Source organism: Physeter macrocephalus, chromosome 19 (assembly GCF_002837175.3).
Source record: "Physeter macrocephalus isolate SW-GA chromosome 19, ASM283717v5, whole genome shotgun sequence".
Lineage (NCBI taxonomy): Eukaryota > Metazoa > Chordata > Mammalia > Artiodactyla > Physeteridae > Physeter > Physeter macrocephalus.
The window spans coordinates 62,178,240-62,203,446 of record NC_041232.1 but is presented as its reverse complement, the minus strand read 5'-3'; the positions used below and the strand labels follow the sequence as shown (position 1 = coordinate 62,203,446).

Here is a 25,207-nt window from a genome sequence, read left to right as displayed (position 1 = left end):
CCTCTAGGTGGTCACAAAGCACCGAGCTGATCTCCCTGTGCTGTGTGGCTGCTTCCCACTAGCTATCTATTTTACATTTGGTAGTGTATGTATGTCCATGCCCCTTCTCAACTTCCTCCCAGCTTCCCCTTCCCCTTCCTGTGTCCTCAAGTCCATTCTCTATGTCTGCGTGTTTATTCCTGTCCTGCCCCTAGGTTCATCAGAACCATGTTTGTTTTTTTTTTTGTAGATTCCATATATATACGTTAGCATACGGTATTTGTTTTTCTCTTTCTGACTTACTTCACTCTGTATGACAGACTCTAGGTCCATCCACTTCACTACAAATAATTCAATTTCATTTCTTTTTATGGCTGAGTAATATTCCATTGTATATATGTGTCACACCTTATTTATCCATTCATCTGTCGATGGACACTTAGGTTGCTTCCCCAAATGAAAGTTTTTACAAAAGTTTTATTGAAACCAAACAATCATTGTAAAGAAGGGAGGGTAGATCTAGCTGTAGAGAGAACTGACTCTTGGGAATCAAACTGCCAGGATCCTCTCTCCATGTTCTTTCTGCTGCAGTCTTTGTGTTATGCTAACTCCTTCTTTCTCTCAGTGGGGCAGTGTAGGTTGCCATAGGCAGCTGCAACTTTCCAACCTCACAACCAAAGAGGAAAGAGAGCACTTCTTCAATGGATTGAGTTGTAACGCTCCTTGGGAAGGACTGACTGGTGTGGTTTGGATCACGTGCCCATCTGTGGGCCTCTACTGACATTTACTAAGCACTTACCATGTGCCAAACCCTATACTAACACCTTTAGGTGGATTATATTATTTAATCTTCAGAATAACTCTATGGGAGAGGCAGAAGGCAAGTAAAAGATAGTCATTCTTCCATATGTGATTTTTGCCTAGTCTTTGGCCTCTCAGTTCCTTGATCCTTTACCTGCAATGGTCTTACTCTCCATCCCACCAAGTCACACATCCCCATGGTCATACCTTAAACTCTGTCTTCTCCAATAACTTCATAATCTCATAATCACTATGTCTGGTACCCTGACTCCAACATTCTTTGATCTCATTGGGTCCTGAAAGCCATTGGTCCTATTACCTTTCACTGTCTTTCAACCCTTTTTCCCCCACCCCCTACATCATGTCCTTAATTCTCTCATTACCTGGCTTAAAAACTGTGGTTTGTCATTGTCCTGGTTTGGTTCTCTCAGAAGCTGACCCTCACATAAGGATTTGAGTGTGAGTAGTATATTTGGGAAGTGATCTCAGAAAGTATTAGTAGGGGTATAGGGACGTCATAAACAGAAGGGAAGGAACTGAATAAATGGCATTTTTTGAGCAGGTGTGCAGAGCACTCATCAGGGGTTATTCTCCCCTGTCCCACCCAGGGGCAAGGAAACTGGGGCATCCCATCCAACACTGGCTGAAGATTACTCCTGGGGGCACTGGCTTCCCAGCACTTCTGGCCTGCCTGGAACACAGGCCAACAGGAGGTTCTCAGATGGAGAGTTGCAGGTGCTTGGTGTAAAACCCAATAACATTCCGTTATGGGGACCACTGCGATTGGGTGGGACACGGTGATGGTTATAGTCACTCTTTTGGATACGCCCCTGCCCAATCTCTGATTGAACTGAGCTGCTGAATGTGGCTGGAGAAAAGCATACAAATGCGCCAATGGGTCTCACATTAAAATGTCCACCAACATAAAGTGAATCATTAGTTAATTCCTTCTAACTTCCAAAACATCAATTTCAAACTTTTTCATCTCCTGTCAAACCTGCAAAACTCCCTTTTATCTCCTCATATTTGATTCTTCTTGTTCCTATTTCACTAAGAATATAGATGTTATCAGAGAGCGCTTCCACGTTTCTTACCATGGCATCCGAACACCTACTATCTATTCATGCGCTCTGTCTTCTTTTCAGTTATAATAGATCAGTATTTCTCAATCTTTTTTTTCATCACCACGCTCCTTAAGGAGTTTTTTAGAAATATTTTCCCCTAACTGTGCCCCCCATGAATTATTAATCCCACAGATATACTGTATATCTGTTTATGTACTATATGTATGTCTGAGCTTCAGACATAAAGAGAGTAAGAACCAATGTTTGCGCCCATGGAGAATGTATGCATCAGGTGGACCATCCATGCTGCCATTTTAGGCTATAAACCCTCCACTGTGCACCAGGCCCCATCCACTCTCACCAACTCAAGGACATCAGTCCCACCAGTAACCTCTCTGTCCTGTACCATTATATCCCCATTTCTACTAGATCATTCACTTCAGCCTATAAAATCTTATATGTTCCATCTTATCCTCCTTTAACCTGCATCTCCCTTCACCAGTCTGTCCTATTTTTCTATTACTCTTTACAAAATAACTCAAACGACATGTCTTATATTTGTTGTCCTTACTTTCTCTGCCCCATTCTATCTTTAACCCATTCTTTTTTTTTTTTTTTTTTTTTTGCGGTACGCGGGCCTCTCACTGTTGTGGCCTCTCCCGTTGTGGAGCACAGGCTCCGGACGCGCATGCTCAGCAGCCATGGCTCACGGGCCCAGCCGCTCCGCGGCTTGTGGGATCTTCCCGGACTGGGGCACGCACCTGTGTCCCCTGCAACGGCAGTTGGACTCTCAACCACTGCGCCACCAGGGAAGCCCTCTTTAACCCATTCTAATCAGACTTTCATCCCCATAGCTTTACTAAACCTGCCATTGTCACAGTATCAATATTCTCCACCTTGCCATGTCCAAGGTCATTTTTCAGGCTTATCTTTCTGACCTATCAGCAACACTAGGCTCAGTGGATCATTAATATTTTCTTGAAACAATCATTGCATTCTCCTGGTTTTTCTACTACCATCATACTCTCCTTGGCAAGATTCTCTTCATATTTCTTACTTCCAAATGATAGAGTATTCTCCAAGTATGTTCCTATGGCCTTTTCTTGCCCTATAACCACTCTCTCTCTTTAAATGAGTTCAACTGGTCCTGTATTTTAAACATGATTCTACTTTGCCACTTCTCCCATCAAGAGATGGGGCCTATGTCCCCTCTCCTTGAATCTGGGCTCTGTGACTACTTGACCAGTAGAACATGGTGGGAGTGACATTGTGCCAATTTCCAGGCTCAGGCCTTAAGACACCGGCAGCTTCCACTTTCTCTCAGGACATTCACCTTGGGAGCCTTGAGAGGGCATTTAGGCTGCTGGGCTGTGAGGAAGCTGGGCCGCATGAAGAGACCATGTGTGTAGGTGTGCTGGCCAGCAGCCAGCGTGACCCGCCAGACATGGGAGTGAAGATACGTCCACACAATGCCAGCATGAGAGGGATCAGCCCGCCCTCCAACCCTCGGGTTTCCCAGCTGAGACCCCAGACGTCGTAGAATACAGGAAAGCCATCCCCACTGTGTCCTGCCCCAGGGCCATTGCATTCACTCTTCCCACTGCCTGAGAGCCTCCTTCCCCAGATCTCCACATGGCTGGCTCCTTCACCTCCCGCAAGTCTCAGCTCCTATGTTACTGAAAACTGCAAACAGCCCTCCACCCCTACTCCAGCAGGTGTGTTTCCTTCACAGGATAGTGCTTTGCCTGTAATGTTTAATAAATGTGTATTTATTACACTCCCATTGTTCCACCCTGAATTGCACCAGAGGATACAAAGATTTCCAAAGCAAAATTATTTGAAAGACTCTTAGGTGAAGGCCTCTTGGCATAGGGCTCTTTTTTAAAAATTGTATTAATTATAATTGTGCTAAGGAGAGAGATTAGTACTGAGACTCTTTTGAATTATTTTGTAGTGCTTGTTGTTCTAAATAAGTAACTCATTAAATATATATGATATATAAAATATCTTTGTGGTTTTTTTCACTTTCTTCATGTCTTACTTGATTGACCATTTAATGCCTGCAAGTGAAGAACCAAGCCTTAGGAAACATTTTATAGCCGCAGAGATCAGAGTAATCTCTTGTATATAGGAGGGTCTAAATCCATATTTATTAAATGATAAAATGTAACAATTTAAAACATTACTGTTATTACAAGTTGGCACCAAATTTGAAAATTTTGATTAAAAGGAAACATATTTGCTTCTAATAAGAAGATTGAAAAATAACAAATCATGAATTCTTTTCCATAGTGTACGTTTTTCAACAAGCTCTTTGTTTTTTTTTAAGAGGGTCAAACATCGACTGCTTACTTCTGCTGAATTTTGAGCCCTTCTCCTTCAAGTGGTGATCTTTTCTTTACTTAGCATGCTTGTTCAGTGTCACCTCTTTCCCCAGCTCTTCATGCCCTCTCCCCTCTCTCTCTTTTCCTTCCTCCTTCCCATCCAGACATGCTCCTCTCACATCCGGGCCTCTGCACATCTGCTTTCCTTCACTTTCTTGACTCCTTGCCTGGCTAACTCCTGTCAGTATCATCTTAGCTATAGTTGCCTCTTCTACTGGGAAGCCTACCCTGACCAAACCCAGTAAGCCGCCTCCTCCACAGAATATTAACAGATCCTGCAGGGCAAGGACTGTGTCCTGTTCCTTCTCTTCCCAGCACAGTGCACAGTCCCTAATACAGGGTTGATTTTCCAGGAACACATAGCTCTGTTGAATGAATGGAAAACTTGACTCCTTGGCATCGTTGAACAGAAGTCACAAAATGTCACTGGAGGGATAATTGTTTCATTGGTTCAGTGAAATATTTTATATATTGGCAGCCAATTCCAACAGCAGCAAGGCTGTATGTTTGCCAAGCTTTCAATATCCATAAATAATCCTTTATAAAAAGCCTGGCAGAATCTTGTAGACTGATGGACAGCATATTTAGAGCTGGTCAGAAGGGGAGAGGAAATTTTAGAATAAAGTTATGATCTAGAGGGTAGTATAAAAATTTATATAAGAATGTTCATGGCAGCATTATTCAGGAGAGTCGAAAAGTAGAAACAACCCAAATGCCCATCAACTAATGAATGGATAAATAAAATGTGGCATACCCACACAATGGAATATTATTTGGCCATGAAAAGGAATGAAGTTCTGAGGCAGGTTACCACATCGATGAACCTTGAAAACTTATGTTAAGTGAAAGAAGCCAGTCACAAGAGGCCATATACTGTATGAGTCCATTTACATGAGACATCCACAATAAGCAAATATATTAAAGCAAAAGACTAGATTAGTGGTTGGCTAGGGCTGGGGTAAGGGAAGGAAGGGGAGTGAATGCTAATGGTATGAGGTTGATTTTGAGGGTGACAAAATGTTCTAAACTTTGATTGTGATGATCACTGCATAGTGAATATACTAAAAACCATTGAAGTGTACAGTTTAAATGGGCAAATTGCATGGTATGTGAATTATATCTCAATAAACTGTTTTGGAAAAGTCATAGAGAGCATTTGTTGCAAAGTTACACCTGAATAGGCTGTAAAAAAAATATTTTTCTAAATAATCTTTACTTGTAAGAGTTCTACTTGGTGCTTCCTGGTAAGTGAAAAACCACATCTCTAAAATCTGGGCCTTTGAACCCGTGTGTGCATAACCTAGGGAGCCCCACTCACTGTGGAGGAGTCGTGACTACATGATGCTAAAGATGCCAGCCAGGGGGCTGCCCTGGTGGCGCAGTGGTTGAGAATCCGCCTGCGGATGCAGGGTACACGGGTTCGTGCCCCGGTCTGGGAAGATCCCACGTGCCGCAGAGCGGCTGGGCCCGTGAGCCATGGCCGCCTAGCCTGCGCGTCCGGAGCCTGTGCCCCGCAAAGGGAGAGGCCACAACAGTGAGAGGCCCGCTGTAAGCATAATGAGGAAGAAAATAGCAAAATTACGTGTACAGAGGAAAAGGTAAACGCATACGTGCAAACTGACAGCTTGCAAAAGCACTATTGTTTTTGTGTAGACTTCTCCTGGCTAGCTGTCCGATTTAGGGAGTCTTCATTTCAGGCATCAGTGTAACTGGAAGGAGTGCTGATCTGGGACTTAGGACACCCTCATTCTAGTCCTGGCTATGTCATTTATTCACCATTCAACAAGCAATTATTAAAAGCCCACTATATGCCAGGCACTGCGTCTAGCCCTGTTGACTTAAAGTTCAAAGCCACATACCCTACCTCAAGGATCTCACTTTTCAGAGAAAGAGGATAAAAAATAAAATAAGTCCTGTGACAGGGAGGGGAGGAGGGGATCTATTCCCTGTTGAGGAATAAAGAAAGAAGCGGTAGGAGTGAGGAAGAGGCTGACTGGTAAGTTGCATTGTTTCCTGCTTGTTTTCTGTCCCTCAAGCATTTCAGCTCCTTGAGGAAAGAGAGCCTTTTCTATCTTAGTCATTTTTTCAAAAACAACTTTATTGAGACACACCACACAATTCATCCATTTAAAGGATACAATTCAATAGTTTTTAGTATATTCACAGATTTGTACAGTCAACATCACAATCTATTTTAGAACATTTTGTTATTCCAGCAAGAAACTCTGTACCCATTAGCAGTTAATCCCTATCCGATCCACCTCTGCTCTCAGACTTAGCCAACCACTAATTTACTCTCTATCTTTTCAGATTTGCCTATGCTGGATGTTTCATATAGATGGAATCATACAGTATGTGACCCTTTGTGACTGGCTTCTTTCACTTAGCATAATGCTTTCAAGGTTCATCCATGTGGTTCATTACTTTTCATGGCCAAATAATATTCCATTGCATGGGTATGCCACACTTTGTCCATTCATCAGTTGACAGGCCTTTGATTTGTTTCCACTTTTTGGCTCTTATGAATAGTGCTGCTATGAACAATTGTGTATGTTTTTAAGTGAGTATATGTTGCCATTTCCCTTGGGTATACACCTAGGAGTGGAATTGTTGGGTCATATAGTTACTCTGTTTAATCTTTTGAGGAACTGCCAGACTGTTTTCCAAAGTCCACTAATTTACATTCCTCCCATCAATTTATCTACATCTTTGCCAACACTTGTTATTTTTTGTCTTTTTGACCATACATCCCAGGGGTTGTAGGCACCTCAGTCAATTTTGTAACCTTAGTGCCTCAAAGAGAATCCAGTACAGGCAGATGCCAATTTATTTGTTGAGCAAATTTGAGAACATTTGTCATTTGGGGTTTCCCAAAATCTGACCCCCTTTCCTTTCTGGGGGGTAATCTAATGATTATTGGAGTGAAGCAGATCCCATTTACAATATAGGTCTCAAAAACTGTCAGCTCCTTACTTTCCCAGACCTGCCTGCAATTAGAGCAAGGAACGTATGTTAAGCTTAGTAAACCTAATGGATCTGCCACAGGCTTCAAAGAGGGAGCCCTAGTAAAACAAAGTAGGTTTGGTGGAGAATCCATTCTGGGGGCAATAACAGGCACTGCAGTGACATCTGGTTTCCAGGAGCAATAGTGCTGGTAATGCCAATGGTGGATGGTACCTGTGTCCAGTGCTACTGAACTGGAAGTGTAAGCTGAGGTATCCTGTTTTGAATGGTGGTGGTCACCTCCCTCAATGTGTTGTGCTGTGATGTTGGTTGTGATCCTAGCTGCTGCCCAGACTTCCTTGTTCTTGCTTACTGTCTGAGCCTGTTTTTGCAGACTTCCCAGCAATTTTGTCAGCCACCCAATATCCTTTCACAAATTGCCTTTCTCCTTAAGTCAGCAATGTCAGTTTCTTCTGCTGCTTGCAACTAAGAAACTTGAAAGGTACAATGAATCTTGCATGGGTGAGCGGGTGGGGGATGGACTGATCAGTGGATGAAGGCAGCTACCTGGAAATAGTGTTCTGAAGTATGAGTAGAGGTTCCTCAGGCACAAATGTATTCCAGGCAGAACAAAGAGCACAGCGTAGGCACTGAGGAATGGGAGAGCATGGTGTATTGGGAAAAACGCCAGGAATTCAGTCTGGCTGGGATATAAGGACAAGGTGGGGAGTGGTGAGGTGTAAAGCTAAAGAGACTAGCCTACGACAGATTGTGAAGGATCTTTTGGGTTACGTTAAAGAGTCTTCATTTTATCCTTTTAAACAAACTATCAGTTTAATCAACATAGCGACATCATCAGATTTGCATTCAGAAAACACACTATAATTTTTAGAAAATTCTGGCAGGAAAGAGAAAGAATTGGAGGAGAGGGAGACCAGAGACGGGAAGACCAGTTAAGGAGCTATAGCAAGCATTACAATGAAAGATGCTAAAGTTCTGAATCGAGGCAGTGAGCTTGAACAAGAGGCATTAGATCTGAGATATATTAAGGAGGTAGAGGAATTTTTGTCCTCAATATAGGAATTAAGAAGGACGATCACGGATGACTCCAAGATTTTGGCTTAAATAAATCAAGAGATGGTGATGCCATTTATGCACGCATTCCTTCAACAAACATTTAATCATCACTTATTGTGGGAGGTGCTGATACAATGCAGCGAATGAAACAGACCTGTTCCTACCATTGTTGTGGTAACAAGTACTCTGCATTAGGCCCCGTTTACGTGTCTTCTCAGACCTTTTGGGACGCTTGCTCCTGTCTCAGCCGCCACCATGAGCAACTTAGTTAAGTCCCTTGTGGTTTGACAGCCCAAGGATGACCAGCCACATACCAACAGTTTCTTGCCACCACTTCTGAACTCCAGGGCAGGGACCTACTTTCTGAGTGACTATCAAAGAATATGGATAACACAACTGGAAAGTATGGGAAAGTTAGCTCCCTGTGGGACAAGCTTTGACCAATGACAAAGCGACAGGAGACAAAGATAAAATTCCTCTCTTCCTTGAATTGTTCCAAGGCATGAGTCCTCCATATTGTCTGTCTGGCCAAGTGGTTGCACCTGTCAAGAGATTGGCTGTTATCTCCTCAAGTCTTTCCATGAAGCAGTGTTCAGCACAGTAATGCATCCCTGTGCATAGCTCTCCATTCTTCCTTGCCTTTTCCCTGTTCCTGCCCTGGGATAATATCTCCTAAAGAAAGGATCAGCATCCTTGCATCAGGGTCTGTTTTCTAGGGAACTGGGCTAAAACACACCCAGAAAGGAAAACAGAAGATGATGAGTTTATTTTTCACATGCTTTGAGTTTGAGGGAAAATTATCGATCCATTCAAAAATATGTATTGAGTACCTCCAGGTATGCTTGAAGTAGGGATAATATGGTGAACGAAATAGACATGCTTCAGTAGGAATATTCTGGTGAACAAAACAGACATGTTTCCTGCTCTTAAAGAGTTTACAATCAGCAGGGAGAAGTGACAAATAATAAGTCACAGTACAGAAATAGTGGATATGATAATTCTAGATAATGATAGAGTTTTAAAGAAAATTTTTAAAAGGTGATATGATAGTGTGACTGGTATGTGTGTGTGGAGCGGGCGGTTCTAATGTAGACTGGGTGGTCAAGGGAACAGAGACTAGGTAGATGAAAAAGCCTTTTCCAGAAGGAGGAGCAGGTCTTCCACAGGAAGTGGCTGGGAGAATAGATGTGGAGCTAGACACATTTGTCTAGTGTTGGGGTTTAGGTGGAGAGAGGAAATTTGCCCCATTTTAACTGTGAAATAGTTGGTCAGGACATATGCGTAGAAGGTAAAAGGGAGATTGAAGAGACTAGCAAAGGCATAGGTGAGGCTGTAGATCAGGGACAGGTCAAAGAGTCAGTGGGCAGTATCAGAGCAGGAAAGGTAAGACACTATGTGTATAACCCCTGACACAAAGTGGTCACGGGTCTTTGGAAAAGCCTGGGACTCGTTTTCTTTAGCTGCAAAATAAGAGCATTGATCAGGCTCCATTACTGTATGAAGGCAAGGAGGAGCTGATATGAAACTTCTATGTAGCTATATAATTCACCCCTTGAAAGCCACCATTGATGTCTTTAGAACCCAGTAGTAATTGTCTCTCTCCCATCATTAATTACATTCTGACCACTCATCAGCTAACACAATTGTCAGACTCTTTCAGCAAAATGTCTTTTTCATAGCTGAGGACTCCTTACAGTAAGGACAAACAATTGGGGCTCATTAATTCAATCATTAGGACACTGATTATGCATCCATTGTCTACTCTAGTCAGTTATGTTAAATAAGCTCTTCAGTCTTCATCAGAGCAATTATGCTAATAAGGTTGAAATTTTCTAAGAGTATTATACCTTCATACACTTATCCTGCCTAGCAGCCGCCTGGCTCAGTCAATATTGTCACACACAGACAATTATAATCAAGGCATAAGGCCCTATTGTTGACATCTGACTACCAAGTTATCCCTCTCACAATAGAACTTTAAATAATTTGTCCATTGTTCTTCCAGGGTTTAGACATTGGCCCGTTTAGTTTTTTCCAAAATATGGAGATCTCAGATACCATTTAAATGCCTTTATGGGAGTGCTCATTGCACTGCATAATTTTCCAAGTAGTATTTGAACAATCATTGGATTAACTATCCAATGATAAATTGTCCAGTAATTCTTTATGCTTTGAAATGTACAGACAAGAAATATAATATTAATTATCAGATGCCTGGAGAACGATGAGAAATATAACTTGTTTTCTCCAAATGTTTTTCTCTCAACCAGAGCCAGCTTCTCTCACAATGTCATTATCTTTAAACTAAAAAACCTATTTGTACGTTTTATTTTCTTGAGTGATTTTGGCCATGGAATGAGCACTTTCCACCATGAAAAGCCAATGCTTTTATGATAGGCACGTAACAGATACCTGATAAATATTTGCTGAAATTAATTCTTTTTTCTTGTATATGCTATATTCTTGTCTCCAGCATTTCCTATCAGATATTAAACATTTTTTATCTTAATAAAAATTACCATGTGAATGAGGACTCTGTGTGTGTGTGTGTGTGTGTGTGTGTGTGTGTGTGTGTGTGTGTGTGTGTAGAGGCAGGTGGATACATCTTCAACATAAGTTCATTTAAAATATCAAATTTCATTGTATTGAGATAAAAATCCAGCTGGTGTTGGGTTTCTTCATTTACAACAAAAGTAACCCCACACATTTGTTCTTTACATTTTGTACTTAGGTTATCTCATTTAATCAGTTGCAAATAACTGGATCCTTCTTTAAGATGTAGTAATACTCACTGCAACTTAGTTCCACGAGGATGAGCACATATAGAGATTGGATGTTGACAAGATACTCAATAGTTGTACTGAGGGTAACTACAAACTGGAAGGATGGGGGCAAAGCTACGTAGAATGCTTGCAGACCTTTGATACACATACAGCCTTTTTCTGCCATACAAGTGCTGTATCTCACACTTCTTCAATTACGTGGTATTTTTTAATCTTAGGTTGTAGGGAAACAACTGAGAGCAAGATGCTTGCCGTCCTTGTCCTTCAGGAATCTGCAATCTAAATGGTGAGACAAAACACTCACATGAGAAGTTAAAAACCCGCTCAAGACTAAACTAACAGATCAAGACATTACTCAAAGCAAAGTCATGGTATGTAAATCATTCTGACCATGAGAGAAAATTTATAGGTGAGTGATATCCTTTGGGCTGGAGTAACCAGGAAAAGCTTTACAAATTTCGCAGAGAGTTCTAGCTTTTGAATATGAGTTCTAGCTTTTGAAAAATCAATACGGATATATATATATATATATATATGTGTGTATATATAAATACACATATATATCTTCTTTAAAACTCTACAGAAGAATTAATGATAAAATTTAAGTTTTCCACGCATGACTTCAAGGTTCTCTTTCTAGAAGCAACCACCATTACCATTTTCCTTCTATGTCTTTCCAGTATATTTTACTACTTTTAAATAGATTCTGAATTGATTTTGATTTTTCAGTATCATGCACAACAAAAGGTTAAACAAGGTGTCTATCCATATAAACATAAGACTTACTCAATATAATTTATACAATAGGGACCTACTGATAGGTCTTGAGATACCCTAGTGGATTTCCAAGTTGATTGTTGCCACGGCAATCCCTGCTCCATCTGCCTTCAGTTTCTATCTTGACCCAGTTTGGCTCAGATGCATTTCTAGCTGAGAAGGGATGCTCCTTTTCTAAGCCTTTTGGGGACTGCACTGGTAGCCAGATTGCCCCTCCTCCCCTTTCCTCAATCCTACAAATCCTGGAAGGCTTCCTAAATGAAAGAGTTAGGGATCCAAAGTCTGACACTATGGAGAGATGGTCTTAGACCTCAAGCATACTATCCACTGAATTAATGTGCCCCTCAAAGTACCTAACTCCTGTACTGGGAGCAGATTCTTCTGGAATTCCAGCCAGATCTGCTTCTGTTTCTATTTCTACTCACCCACATAGACACCCAAATGCACACCCTGGTCACATAGGAGAAAATACTTGTGTGACCCAGGGTAGCTTTTTATAGGCCATTTCATATAAAAACTGTTGGCTTGTGTTAGTAGGGAGAAGGACCAAAAACCATAAACAGCCCTCCTACTTCTAAATCGAATAGCCTTTGCCCTAGAACATCCTCCCTGGTGGCTCTGGGAAGCGGAAAGAGAAGTATTAGGAGGTGGAACAGCTCCACCAATTGGCTTCCTAGATCCCCTTCACAAGCTGTTTTTAAAAAGGGGTGAGTAGAGCTGCCTCTAAACTGACAATGGGAGACACCACCCTGGAGGTAAACTTTTGAAGGTAGAATTGCTGCTGAATGGGTTCATCTTAGCATATGTGTTGCAGGCAACAGAAGGGAAGAAAGGATAACGATTTTTGGTTTTCTTTTAACTTAGCCCTGTGCTAGTCACTTTCATAATTATTACTTTAATCATCACACAACTATATTTAAGTAGCTATCATTGCAGGTGAGTTTCATTCGCCAAAGGTCACATATTTGGAGCATGCTCTTCATCACAAACTTTCGATGAGAAAAGTACTTCCATGTTTGAGGAGAGAGATGGAGGAAATGCAGGAGATTTTTAACGGATATATGGCAAACCTGTAAGACTCAGAGGATGACGTAATATCTCTCCAGATTCAACGGAAGGTACCCTCCTCAGGGAAGCCTTCATTTCGGAAAAGAATATATTTCAAGAAGTCTTACTGTTTGAAGTGGTCACTTGGTACTTCCTGCGTACTGATTTGCATTGCTAGTGCCGCTTTACTTGAGTCGCAGGTTAAATCCACGAAGCAAGGAGTACATGAGAGTGAGTGCCAATCAGGGAACCAAGAAAACCGTGTTCTAGTCTTGTCTCTGCCACCAACTACCTAAGTGAGATCTAAGTTTCTTTTCACCTTCAGTTCTACGGTGCTCTCTGCCTAACACAGTAGGTGCTTAATAAATGCTTGATGTGATTGGTTGGGTTCAATATTTCGGCAGAGGCTCGCGTATCTGTAAGGTAAAAGTGACAAAGTTACCCGATTGGGGTTATGACTCCACCAGCTTTGGGCAGCCAGCGGCTTAGTGGCTTGTCGTGCAGATGAGCGAGGATGGGGCCTAAGAGCAGCGCCTGAACAGTGCAGAAATGAAGGGGAAGGGAAGATAACTCAGCAATTGAGGGGCATCGTGCCAGGCACTTATGTTCTAGACTTCACAAGACCATTCAGAGCATGCATTATGAGCACCATTTTTAACGAAGACAGAACGACAGCTCCGGTTAAAGAAAAATACCTGGCATCCCCTTTCTCTGGCCCTACATCCCAGAAAAGATCTCAGCCCTGGGCTTATTTACATCTCGGAGCCCGCCCCCGTTTACCACCACGAGGGCCCCGCCCACTCATTCGCAGAAGGGCGCGCCCAGTGTGGGTCCGGTACCCGAGCTTCTGCAGAACCCTCTTCTGCCCGTGGCTCGTCCCGTCCTCTGGGCTTCCCCGGGGATGAGCACGTATCCACTCCCGGCTTGACTACTGAAGGTGGGCCAGGCGGCCCCCGACAGGCCCCACCCAGTGGCGCTGGCGAGAGACCGGGAAGGAGATCAGGGCCGAGGTAGTGAGGGACGGGTGGTCGCTAGCGCAGCAGGTTACGTGCCTTCCCCTCCCCTTCCCAGAGCCTCTCGTGGGACCGCGCAGGAGACGAATCCAACCGAAACCGCGGGCATCACACCCAGCCTACTCCTCCACCGCCCGGCCGCCCGCCGGCCACGCCTCGCCTCACGCTCTACGGGGGAGGCGGGACCAATCAACGAGCGACGTCTCCCTTCCGATTCGAGGCCCCCGACGCGCGGCTCACACCCCGAGCACCCCGTGCGCTGATTGGCTGCACGCGCCGCCGGTCCGGCCGGGAGGGCGGGGCGGCCGAAGGGAAAGGAGGTGGGGAGGTAGTGGTCCGCGACTCTCTGAGCCCCGCTGGCGCCCCGGCCTTTCCCGGGCGCTCGGCCTCCTTCTTTCCCTCCTCCGTTCTTCCGTACGCGCCGAGCGCTGCGCTCGGCCGGCGTGCCTCGCGCCCTAACGGGCGGCCGGGGGCGCCAATCAGCGGGCGGCAGGGTGCCAGCCCCGGGGCTGCGCCGGCGAATCGGCGGGGCTCGCGGCCCGGGGTGGGAGGCGGGTCTACCGCTCGGCCGCGGCGGCGGAGGAGCAGCTCCCAGCCAGCAGCCAGCGAGCGCCGAGCGAGCCGCCTGGAGGTGGGTGCGCCGCGCCGCTGCGGCCGGCAGCGGAGGGCGCAGGGCGGAAGCGGAGGTGGGCCGGCGGCCGCAGCGGGGGAGGGCTCGGCCGTCCGGGCCGCCCGGGGTGGGGGCGATGCGGGCGCGCGCCCGAGGGGAGGAGGGGCGGTGGCGGGGCGCGCGTCCCCACCCCCTCCTTCCCGCGGGCGGCGGCCGGGCCCGCGCCCCCTCTTCGCGCGCCGGGGTCGACTGCCGGGCTCCGGCTGGGGGGCGGGGCGGGTGGCCAGGCGGCTGCGAGAGTGATTTCAGTCCCGCCTCCAATCGCCCATTCCCCTCTTCCCTTCCCAGCCCCTCATCCCATTCGGAAGAGGAAGGAACAAAAGGTCCCGGACCCCCGGCTCTGACGGGGCGGGACCCGGAGCCTCGGTCCAGGTAACGCCGCGGCGCCCGGCGGGCCCATGGGGCTGGGGTGTGTCAATGTGGGGCTCGGGTCGGTGAGGCTCGCCGCGTCACCTGGCCCCGGGGGCTGGGGTGTGGCGAGGTCGGGGCAGCGGGGCGCCGGGCCCTCGGGGTGCGGGAACGCAGGGCGGGGCAGCCGGAGGGACGGGGTCGGCAGCTGGAGGGAAGGGGTTGGCGCCCGGAGCTGCCGTCCGCCCGCGGCCCGGGGCGGGGGCCGGCTGTGGCCCGTCCCCTGCGCCGCGAACACACTCGGTAGTTTGTGGTTGTGATTTGCAAAGCCCGGAGGGACAGAGCTCTGGTTTCGGGAGTTGTTGGGAAGCCGAGTTAGGAGCTTGCGATACTTTGCTTCCACTTTTTTTTTTTTTTTTTGGTGCTGTAACCTTTGTTAACCATTCTGGTCTCGGGGTTCAGAATCGCTTGTGTGTGCTCTCACACAAACACGCACACGGCTGATACTCTGTCCAGATCCTTCTCTACTCGCTTGTGAAAGTTGCTCTGTGAGCTGAGCCTGTTTGTTTTTATCACACGCCTTTAGAGAGCACGCTGATTGATTTCACGTATTTCAAACTTGGGTTTCAAATCTGCAACTTTGTTTTGTTCTCTCCTGGGGGATACTGCCCTTGGGTTGAGTACTTTTGTCTTTTACTTACTTAACCCTTTTGTGGTTATGGTTTCCTTTTGATCCTAAACAAAAGAAAGACAGTACTTAGGTTGGTTTTGTTATTTCTTCCTCCTGACCCTTTAAAAGCTAAATACTACCGGTTTGTTGTCAACTAAACCTTTATTTAAAAAGAAAAAAATTTCCAGGTAAAACGAAAATGAAGTAGCATTTTCCATCTGAGTCCTGGCATGTTTGTTACAGTTTGGAGTATCCTAAATTTTGGTGTTTTAAACTTAAAACGACGCAGGTAAAGTAATTGTCAATAAATAAATAAGTGATCACGCAAACTCCATTTTTCCAAAAATGGTCCCTGAAATTTGAATTAATTTCCAGAATTCTGAATGATTAGTTCCTTTTCTTCTGATTTCATGTGAATTGCACCTTCACCACTGATTGTAAGGGTGCTTTCCTTGAGTCTAATAAGATAATGCATTTTCTATTATTCTGAAAAATACATTAGCTATTTTTCTGGTTTTGATCCCCTTTAAAAAAAAAGTTTTCCTCACATACATGTGTAAGGTAAATAGTTAAATTAAATTTGGGAAGTTTTGATGTGAATAAATAAGTGAAGCAAATATACACAGATGGGAGAAATAATGTAAAATGGATTTCATAAATGTATCATGGTTGGAGGATTTTTTTTTTTCATTTGCCTTAAAAAAAACCATACAGGGTATTGATAGAATTTTCTCCACCAAAAGGTCATTTAGAAAACATTTATATTAAATTCAGGAAGTAACACTGATTTTATTTTTAAAGTTCCTTAGTTTTTTTTTTTTTTTTTTGCCATAAAATTAGCTGTTTTAGTAAGTAAGAATAGTTCAAGTCTATGGGTATGTCTAACGTGATTACCCACTTACACTCTTAGTGTTAAAATTGAGTTTAAAGTAGTTCATTGGTCTGTTTTAATTAGTGTAATGTGATTATTGGTAACATCCATTTCTGGACTTGATTTAGGAAGAAATTGCTGTTAGAACTTGGTTTTTATACTTTGTAGCTATCCCTTGTACAGTGATTTCACATTATAGGTGTTCAACAAAGTTTGGTTTTTCAAGGTTGTAAGTTAACTTGTGCCTAGTCATACATGGTCAGATCTCTGCACACACAATCTGTAAGGTTCATCAAATAAGAATCTTGTAAGAAACTGTGCAGAGAGTAATTTCCTGTTGTTTGTGGCTTGTCAGGCTTGGTGTGTGCTTTAACTCTTAAGTAGGAATTTGGGGATAGTTTTGTATATTTCAGCAGAAATTCTCTTTAGTAAGAACAAAGGTTGTTTCTACTTCAAGATGGCAAAAGGTCCCCTTTTCATTTTCATATTGTAAATATTACAAACATGTTGCTAAAATTTTGTTACTTCACATTGGAGGAAAATCTGTGAGTGAAAAATAGTTACCTAACCTGCTGATCAAAGACCTATTGAATTTTTACATTTTGCAAATATTTTCAGCTTTGGCTTTTCTAAAGGTGTGAAAGCACTCCTTATTCTTGTTTTGTTTTGATTTTGTTGGTTTTGTACTTTAGGACTTCTAAGGCCTCGTTTTGTAGCAGCTTTTTTATACAGGTGTTTTTGTAATGCATAAAAGTCGTATTTAGTGCAGTCTGGCAGATGGAGTCTCATTCTTATTCTTGGGACAAGAGTCAATTTTAGAGAACGGCGAGGGGCATGTCTTGATGGGAGTAGAGGAGCCATTTTTATCTGTAAGAGGAAAGATGTTTTCCACTAAGTATTGTAAAGGTATGTCAGAAAATGTGAAATAAAAAGATTTCAAAACCAGTTCAGGAGAGGTTATGCATTTATTCAACAACTAACTTGTATTTATTGAACAGGTAACATTTATTCATTTATTAAACAGTAAAACAGGCTTTTGCTTTGTGTCAGGCCCTGAACTAGGCAGTGATGTAACAGGGAACAAGTGTATCCCTGTTCCTTAATGGGATTAGAAAAGTGGAAAGTCTTCATATCTCCTTGTACTGTCCTCCAGTGTTTAGAGTAGGAAAATCATGTTAATGTGCAAATTCAGGACTGAGTCAATTCCTGAAGTATGCTTGCACGGCTTTCTTTTGAGTGTAGAGGACAGCACTAGGGAAGGTGTCACGTGTTAACTCATATTGTCACCGGGAACAGGTAGTGTATTTTTGGGGGTGGGGGAACTTGTCACCATTTTTGCACAGTCTCTACAAATTGCAGTTATGAGTAGTCTTTCAGAAATATATTTGTTGCTGAGCAGGTGAACACTTGTAGAGCTAAGCCTAATTTGGCCTTAGTTTGATTATCCATTGCCTTTTATAGAAACTGGTTAGGGAAAGAAAGCAAACCTGAATCGGTCAGGTTCTAATGAAAGTATCAGAAATAAAGTATAAAAACAATTAGCTAAACCGAGAAAAAGGATTGGGCTGCAGTCTTGTGCAGTGGAAAGGCCCTGGGTTTTGGCGTCAGAGAGACCTAGGCGTATAGTCAGTTTCTCAGTCACTGCATTGGGCAAATTACTTAACTCCTGAGCCTTGGTTTTCTGATTGAAAATGGAGGTAATAACACCTACCTCTTAAGGTTATTACATACAAAGAGTAAATGATTGTGATGAAGGTACCTAAGAACAGTGCCTCAGACTAAGGGTCTTCTTAGAAGATCTTTGTTCTCTTCTGGTTGTAGCTTTCACTTGTTTTCTAATTCAGATGATTTTCCTACACTCTTCTTGATCTATTATAAAATACATTTGAGAAACAGACACTTAGCGAAAAGGCCTAAAGTAGGCAAATTGTCCAAGTCCATACCTTTCCGTTCTAGTCATAGGAGAGCCATTGTGACCCTTAATTAGAACCTGTTGGCATTTATTTCAAATGTTTCTAACAAGCAAAGTTATCTTGCTTCTAAACCCACAGTAGATTAGAGACAAGTAGATTGTGGGTCATGTGGGAGGTTGAGGGGAGTCTAGTGGGGGGTGGAGTAGGAGGATGGGGAACTGTTAGCCTACTGTCTATTTTAAGAAAAAACAGATAACAGTCTGGTGAGGATAATGGAGATAATCTACAAGACACAAAAACGAATACTCAGAGCCTAACTAGCATGTCTGGAACCATTCAGTGCAGGACCAGACCTGAAAACATAGTAATGAAAGTTCATCAATTAGATTAAATCATCTTTGGGAAAATCTATTTAAAGAGAGCGGTAATCTACATAATATACTTTAGATTGTCATTCAGGATGATTAACAAATGTTCTTAAAGGGGTAGAACGTGGTTCTAATGACTTATTTTATGACAGATCCAAAGTACCTGCTCTGACCGAGGTGCTTTTCATTTGTTTTGCCATTCAGAGTGCCGTGATTCCAGACTGAAAGATCTTTCATGCTAGGCCAGTAGTAAAGAAAGGTGATCTAAATGGTGTCGCACCCCAGGCCACACCTTTTCTTCGGAGTAAGTCATTTTTTTGTCAGTCTGCAGGGGTGTCGTGTACAACTTTTCGCTCAGGTTTTAGGATAAAGTATGCTAGAGATTTCTAGTACTGAACAAGTGTGGACAGTTGGCTAGTCTGTCTGTTGAGGGCTTCATGCTTCTTATATATGACTTCTATCCAATATTAACCTTGGTAATTTTTTTGGATCCTCCTCTTTCCTATGTCAGGGTTACTTTCTAAACCATCTACTCCATCAAATATTAATTGATGACCTTGTAATTTATAGCCTTAGCTATTTGGAAAAAAAAAGGGACTTTTTTTTTTAAACCAGTAGTACAAAAGTTATCCAGCCTTTTTTGTTTAAAAATGCACAGTTTGAGGCTTACTGCTTATCTCTGATCAATTTTTAAAATTTATTTCATTTTATTTATTTTTGGCTGTGTTGGGTCTTTGCTGTGCACGGGCTTTCTCTAATTGCAGCGAGCAGGGGCTACTCTTCGTTGCAGTGCGCGGACTTCTCATTGTGATGGCTTCTCTTGTTGCGGAGCACGGGCTCTAGGTGCACGGGCTTCAGTAGTTGCAGCATCTGGGCTCCGTAGTTGTGGCTCGCGGGCTCTAGAGTGCAGGCTCAGTAATTGTGGCACACGGGCTTAGTTGCTCCGCGGCATGTGGGATCTTCCCAGACCAGGGCTTGAACTTCACCGTGTCCCCTGCATTGGCAGGTGGATTCTTAACCATTGCCCCACCAGGGAAGCCCTCTCTGATCAATTTTGAACATTACTCCAGGCTGCTATAATTGTGATGTGTTCAATTAGGACATATTTCAATGATGATTATAGGTAGACATCTCAAGGATAGCTCTGAGCTTCAATTTCAGTAATTTCATGCAGGGAGAATGTAATTTTGCCAAGCCAGATGGATTTAGACCCTGCCTCTGGTTTGGCTAGTTAGCCAGAAATATTAATGGGTTAAGGTAATTGTGGCTCACACATGTGCCTTACATTCTAGAGTACACGTGTACGCGTTCCTCTTAGATATAAGTGAGCCACACTGACAGGATAGATGCCTGGTAATTTAGATCTTGAAGTTTGTGCTTTTAAGAAAACAAATCCTGAAGTGATTCATTCTCATTAAAATTTGTGAGTTTACTGTCAACTTGTCACGAGTTCTTCCAGATAGTTCTGTAATTTTCAGAATCTCAGAATTACTTTGGCCTCAAGACCAGAACAGTGGAAAGTGAGTGCAGACTTTAGTTTTGATCTGTTCAGTACACATGTCCAGTTTGCATCTGAAAACCTGTAGTGCCCTACTGTGTGACCTCCCTTCTCTTTTTGCGGGAGGGCATAGCTTCAGGTTTAATGTATTCAGCTGGTGAGGAAGAATAACTGGGAGGAGCCACTGGAAGTTCATCAGATTTATTACCTTGAGTCTTTCAGTTCACAAACTCGATCTGAGGAAGTAGCATAGTAAATCTGTGATCTTGTAGTTTGCCCGTTGAAGATAAAGTACATTTGCATATGCTGCTTCAGCTTTTCCAAAAATTCTATAACGAGATAATGGTTATGGACTTGTAAATATTAAGGAAATGCTGTGTCTTAATCATCATTCATTATAAAATGTGGGGAGGTGAATCTGGTTTTCAAAGTTCACAGAATAAACTCCTGATAAATGGTGCAACGGAAGCTGGGCCCATTGGGCTTTCTTCCTTGATTTGAATGAACTATGGAAACTTTTTTGTTGACTAGAGGCGCTCTATCTATGGCAGTGAATGCAAATTTTTCATGTTCAGACCAACCTTTTACTTTGTAGACAGGTGGTTAGGCTGTAGTTCGTGTAAGCCGGCCAATTAAACTTTTCTTTATAAAATGTTTTAAGTATCAGGAGGGTTCTGCTTTGGTCTGAGGTTTGTGCGTTGGCCATTTTTGCTCTAAACCAGTTTCAAACCTAATGCACACACATACCTGTGTGCACACAACAGCAACCAGAGAGAAGGCTCGCAACAGCATTATGCAGAATCTCAAAATGTAAGGAAAGTGACAGTTGCTGAAGCCCTGCCTGCTCAGTTTTCCGCTCATTCTTTGGCCCCCAGGAAGCCTTTGAAGCTCTAGAGGAGTAATAGATCGTAGAGGAGAAACTTCCTGTAGACCCACACCATTCAATATAGTAGACACCAGCCACATGTGGCTATTTAGCACTTGAAATATGGCTTCTGTGACTGAGGAAATGAATGTTGAATTTAATTTTAATTAATTTTAATTTAATAGAAAGTTGTGTTGGGCAGTACTACTCTAGCCTTTGCTTTAATTGCACTTTTACACCCTGAGGACTTGTACCCAGTTGGTGTGGGTGTAAGTTGTTGCTTCAGCAGAAGGTCAATACAGACTCTGGGAGTTTGAAGAGAAATTGGAGTACTGAATATTTGTGCTGATTTGAGTCTGGGCTTGTGTAGTCTCTTAATAGTTGGATCCCTTTTCACAGTCCAGGGATGATAAACTAGTATGTAACTTTATGTTTACAAGCTGAATATAGACCTATGGATTCCACACAACTCATTAAATGTGAAAGGAATGTAACTCAAGTAAAGAACAGATAGACTCTCTTTACACAGCAGTCCCCATATAATGGGGACTTTCACTGAAGTAATGACCTGCTTTTAGGGTTAAATTCAAGCTCTAACATTACGTTTTAACAGTCCATAAAACTGAACACATGAATGTTTTCTCTTTGCTTTTAAAAGGCACATTACCCATCGCTCTCCATGGGGCCAACTTAGGTTTCCAATTGGCAGTGTCTTTCCTTACTAGAGTACAACTTTGGAAAAAAAAGCATAGTTACAGTGAGAATTGAGAAATCTGGTTTTTTTTTGGTTGTTGTTCTTAAAACTAGTTTTTACTTTTTTTTTTAATGTTTTCTATTGTCCTGGTTTCTTTGACTAAAACAATTGTAAAAATCCAGGTCATTAGTAAACGTGTGATACATGTTTGAATGTGGATTGCCAAAAATCTAATAGTGATTTTATACTATTTCAGCAGGAACTTAGTTGTTCTTTATGAGGCAGCACCATCACATTTCAAGTATTTTATGTTGAAATATCTAACTTGATTTTCTTTTGAAATAAATATTTATATAGATATTTGGAGAATATTTTGTATTTGCAATTTGAAGATATCTGAAATCTACATTGCTTTCTATACTTAATGACTTCCTTTGTTCTAAACTTGGACCTTGTGAAGTGTTTTTTGCCACTCTTTTTCATATTCGCCTTCCTGCTGCCCTTTTAGAAGTCATCACTGAATTCTGAACTGCCAAGTTTAGCAGTCTTTTCTCCATTATCATACTACTTTCTTCAGTGTTTGCATCATTGACTATACTCTCTTTATCTAGATTTCTAAAAAATCACACAAAGAGACATAGATTAGGCCCATTCCTCCTGCTACAAATGTTGGATAAAATGTAAAACATTTTTGGTCATATATATATATAAGAGGGAGGGGTGAGAGGGAGAGAAAAGTCCCCAGGTACCAGAAACTTAGAAAATCAGTTAGTGTCAAGGAAAAGCTGCCCTTGGGGAATTTATTAGATAAATAATTCAGTAGCTGGGGCTGGGGTTGTAATGCCATTGGGGAAAGGAGATAAAATTCTGGGAACTGTATACTAAAATATATATATCTATATCTCTGTTCTGATATCATTGAAACTTCTGTGGCCTCTGAGAAAAACAAGCCTCAAGCTTGTCTATGGAAAAAGTAGGAAAACACTAGTTTGTAGTGTTTTTGTAGAGGGACTTAAATATCACATGAAGGCCAAGCTGGGTAAATAAAAAGCAGACACTAGCTAGATGTAGAATAGTGGGTTTTTTAAATAGGTAATACATTATTGTATTCAAATTCAAAATTCGAAATTCAAAAGATACAAAAGGATATACAGTGAAAAGTCTCTGCCAGCCTGTCCCTGCCACCCAGTTGCCTTTCCAAAGGCAAGTAGCATTACTAGGTTTTCTTGTTTCGCTCCAGAGATTTTATGCATATGTGAGCAACTTTGTGCATATTGCATATATTACCTTTTAATACAAAAACTGGTCCTGTATTTTGCTTAATAATTCATCTTGTAGATTATTCCATGTCGGTACATAATGAGTACTTTTTAACTTTTTCTTTTGGTTGCACAGTATTCTTCTGTATGGGTGTCTGTAATATATTTCATCAGTCCTCTGTTGATGGACATTTTTTTCCAGTCTTGTGGTATTAAAAATAGTGCTGTAATAAATAACTTTGTTTATACATCATTATACACATACATAGGATAGATTTCTAGAAGTAGGTCAGAGGATATCTACATTTGTATTATTTATTTTAGGGAATGTACTTTATTCATTTTTTGAATAGGTAGTAAGAGCACATGGTGCAAAATTCAAAAGGGACAAAATAGTAAATAATGAAAGTAATTCCCCCTCAGATCTCCTAACTCCTGCTACCCAGTTCCATATCCTTCTAGAGCTGCTCTGTTCAATAGATAACCACTAGCCACATGTGGTTCTTGAACACTTTAACTGTAGCTAGTCCAAATTGAGATGGGCTGCATTTGTAAAACACACACTAGATTTTTAATACTTAATTTAAAAAGAATGTAAAATAGCTCCATTTTTAATACTGATTACAGATTGAAATAATAATTTAGAGATATAAGGGTATATTAATAAAATTATTAAATTATTAAAATGATTTCTTTTAACTATTTTTACTTTTTTAATGCAGCTAATAGAAAATTTACAACTACATGTGTGGTTTGCATTCTATTTTTGTTGAGTGGCTCTGGCTTAAAGAAATTCCGTATATATATGTAAACAAGTCTGAATGCATGAGAATTCCTCTTATCAGGCCGGTTTTTTTTTTTTTCCTTTGCGTTATAATCTGTAGCATCAGAAATCTGACGTTGGTTAAAACATACCAGGCGGTTCTTTACTGTCACATTTACTCTCAACATTTACCATGATCATAGTGGGTCTCATCAGTGAAAGTCATGCTTCCATTGACTTTTATGATGTTTGTCCACTTTAGAGAGAAGCCTGATATTACTCTTTTTTAAAAAAAATTAATTATTTATCTTTGGCTGCGTTGGGTCTTCGTTGCGGTGCGTGGGCTTTCTCTAGTTGCGGCGAGCGGGGGCTACTCTTCGTTGTGGTGCGCCGACTTCTCTTGTTACGGAACACGGGCTCTAGGCGCACGGGCTTCAGTAGTTGCAGCATGTGGGCTCATTAGTTGTGGCTCGCGGGCTCTAGAGTGCAGGCTCAGTAGTTGTGGAGCACGGGCTTAGTTGCTCCGCGGCTTGTGGGATCTTCCCGGACCGGTGATTGAGCCCGTGTCCCCTGCATTGGCAGGCAGATTCTTAATCACTGTGCCACCAGGGAAGTCCCCTGATATTACTTTTGCTACATGTTTTTGAACCTGCTCCAATCTGCACTGGTTGTCTACACCTAGTACACAGCAGTTGTCCTCGGATCCCCCTTCATTGTCATTTTATGGGGTTCACTGTCATGGGGTTCCTTAGCCTTTCTCCTTTGTTAGATCTCCTATTCTTTTGCTCTCCTTTCTTTTTTTTTGCGGTACGCGGGCCTCTTACTGTTGTGGCCTCTCCCTTTGCGGAGCACGGGCTCCGGACGCGCAGGCTCAGCGGCCATGGCTCACGGGCCCAGCCGCTCCGCGGCATGCGGGATCTTCCTGGACCGGGGCACGAACTCGTGTCCCCTGCATCAGCAGGCGGACTCTCAACCACTGCGCCACCAGGGAAGCCCTGCTCTCCTTTCTTTTCATGAAACATATCCTTCAGGACTTCCTTTGAGAGAGAGTGTGCGTGGAAAATATTTGGAGATGTTACACGTCTGAAAATACCTTTTTATTCGATCCTGGGTGGGTAATAGAATTCTAGGTTAAAAATAATTGTTTTTCAGAATCATGAGGGCATTGCTCTGTTGACTTCACTTAGTGTTACTGTTGTGAAAATCAAATCCATTCTGATTCTTTTCTGTATGACCTTTCACAATATTTATCCTTGGAGACTTTTGGCTCTTCTTAGCATTCAGAAGTTTCATAGCCACCAACCTTGATGTGGATGTGTTTCATCCATTGTCCTGGGGTCTTGATTGGCCTTTTCAATCTGGAAACTCCCATCTTTCAGTTCAGGGGATATTTCTTGATTTCTTTGTCTGATAATTCTCC

General features: G+C 42.5%; 1 protein-coding gene and 1 long non-coding RNA gene across 3 annotated transcripts in view; one reads left to right on the top strand and one right to left on the bottom strand.

The window, feature by feature from the left end:
• Window positions 1–6,354: 6,354 nt before the first annotated feature.
• LOC102977830 (uncharacterized) lies at window positions 6,355–14,046 on the bottom strand. Of its 2 annotated transcripts, none has more exons than XR_448071.3 (3): window positions 13,695–14,046; window positions 12,879–13,271; window positions 6,355–11,310 (listed from the first exon to the last, which is right to left on the bottom strand). It is a non-coding gene; the product is annotated as an uncharacterized lncRNA (long non-coding RNA). The 2 variants fall into 2 exon arrangements; XR_003677358.2 differs by having other exon boundaries at window positions 12,984–13,271.
• A 641-nt stretch (window positions 14,047–14,687) lies between these two features.
• SMAD2 (SMAD family member 2) overlaps window positions 14,688–25,207 on the top strand; it is a 106,999-nt gene continuing 96,479 nt past the window's right edge. The window contains exon 1 of the mRNA XM_024132190.3: window positions 14,688–14,910. The gene's annotated coding sequence lies outside the window, so the exon portion shown is untranslated. The remainder of the gene's footprint in view (window positions 14,911–25,207) is intronic.